We start from the raw sequence: 2,200 nt of genomic DNA, 5'->3' as shown, positions 1-2,200 counted from the left end.
GAAGCCTCACCCCATCTGAGGCTTAGAGGCCGGGGAATTTCTGAACTCGAAAATTTGGATCCCTGGGTGTTGTCCAATGAATCCAGTCCGTCGCCTGACTCTAAGTTCAGGTCTTGAGTGATATCCTCCCATCCGCGGGTATCCGGGTTGGAGGGATCGGGAATCCGGACGTAGCGAGTCCTTAAGATAGACGAAGGGTCGCCGCACTGTCCCTCTACCACGGCAACGTGATGGGTGACTTGGGGGGAGTTAATCTCTCTCAGATCGGTTTTAGGCCCAATCTGGTCGTAATCCGTGGCGACTCCCAGGGCGGCGAAGCGATCCAAGAGCTCGTTTATGGAAGAAAGCTCCATTGGATCTAACTGCTCGGCGAGTTCCGAACTGACATGAAGATTGTTTTCAATGGCTCGAGAGGTCATCGTCGGTGCAGAGGTCGAACAGGCGGTCATAAGAAAACCACCTAGCCGGAGGGTTTGGCCGACAGCCAAAGCTCCCTTAGCAACGGTGCCGTCTTTAAAGATGGGGCGAGGCATCCTTCCTAATGGCGACGACACAGAGGAACTCTCAATGAAAGCACCAATGTCGGTGTCAAAACCGGCGGATCTCGGGTAGGGGGTCCCGAACTGTGCGTCTAGGCCGGATGGTAACAGGAGGCAAGGGGCACGAAGTTTTACCCAGGTTCGGGCCCTCTCGATGGAGGTAAAACCCTACGTCCTGCTTGATTAATATTGATGATATGGGTAGTACAAGAGTAGATCTACCACGCGATCGAGGAGGCTAAACCCTAGAAGCTAGCCTATGGTATGATTGTTGATGTGTATGTTGTCCTACGGACTAGAACCCTCCGGTTTATATAGACACCAGATAGGGTTAGGGTTACATAGAGTCGGTTACAAGGGTAGGAGATCTAAATATCTGTATCGCCAAGCTTGCCTTCCACGCCAAGGAAAGTCCCTTCCGGACACGGGCCGGAGTCTTCAATCTTGTATCTTCACAATCCTGGAGTCCGGCTGAAGGTATAGTCCGGCCATCCGGACACCCCCTAATCCAGGACTCCCTCAGATCCCAAACATAGAAAAGTATTGCTCGCAAAGTGTTTTCCATAATTTTGGGTTCTCCCCGGCAAACTGAGGAAAGGTGACCGAGGGGTGGGCTTGACCCAACCCAGCGAGCAATTGACTTGCATGTGCAAAAGGCGAAAGAGGTGGGGTGGGCGACTGGGGGTTGTACTGACCAGTGCCCGGGAGCGGCGCCAGCGGCGTCGCCAGCGCCTTCTCCCAGTGTAGGAATGCGTCGCCGTGGTCACTTGACCCGCGTGGCTGTTGACTGGCCGAGGTTCCCGCGCCAGGGAGGACGCCGGGCGTTCCCAGGTTGGAGAAGGGCGCAGAAGTCTCTGGGGCCGCCACACCGGACGCCGCCGCCACAGGAGGACGCCCTTTCTGCAGCTCAGTGACCGTGTCGGAGAGTTGATTGACGCGTCGCTCCAGATCCGGCCGCCAGGAGGCCAGGTCATCCAGTTTGGCGGTGTGCGCGTGCACCGCCGCCGTGTTGTTGCGCAGCTCCAGACGAAACTCGTCCATGGAGGTCGTGATCTTCTCCATGTACTCCTTCATGGTCGGATCCATGGCTTCGATCTGAACACGAGCTTGGCGAAGACGGCGAGTCTCGATGAATTGCGCCAGATCGCACAAGGGAAGGGGGTGGTGGTGGTCTCTGATACCAGATGTTAGGAGCGAGGATAGGGATCGATATATTGAACTGGTAGAAATCTCTCAGAGTACAGAGTAGTAGCGATTACAAGCAATTTCCATCGAGCTAGGGTTCATACAAGAGGAAAGGGGAACAAGTAGGAGAGCCGCCGCCGCCAGGTTTCGTGATCCACTGGATGCCCTTCTATTCTGCCTCATCGGTATAAGTATGAGCACATAAGGGCTGGGCCTGGTCACACCCACTCAAGCCCAGTGACTCTTGGGTTGGCCTTGCGAGGACGCGTCAGCCTTGGAGGCGCGGGAGAGCTGACAGGAGGGGTCTCGTTGCTAGGGGCACTGACACACAGCGGGGCGGCCGACGTGTCCTTGGATGCACAGGGTGGCCTTCCAACCGTTTACTTGTTCGTCAGCGCGTTGCGTCGCCAAGGCTGTCGGAGTGTGGAGTTTATCACTCGCGGAACCCTGACTACGATAAATTAACCCCAGCCCCA

This window comes from Triticum urartu, chromosome 7A, assembly GCF_056163025.1.
Source record: "Triticum urartu cultivar PI428250 chromosome 7A, HENAU_Tu73, whole genome shotgun sequence".
Taxonomy (NCBI): Eukaryota; Viridiplantae; Streptophyta; class Magnoliopsida; order Poales; family Poaceae; genus Triticum; species Triticum urartu.
The sequence above is the reverse complement of the archived record's forward strand: the minus strand, read 5'-3'. Positions refer to the sequence as shown.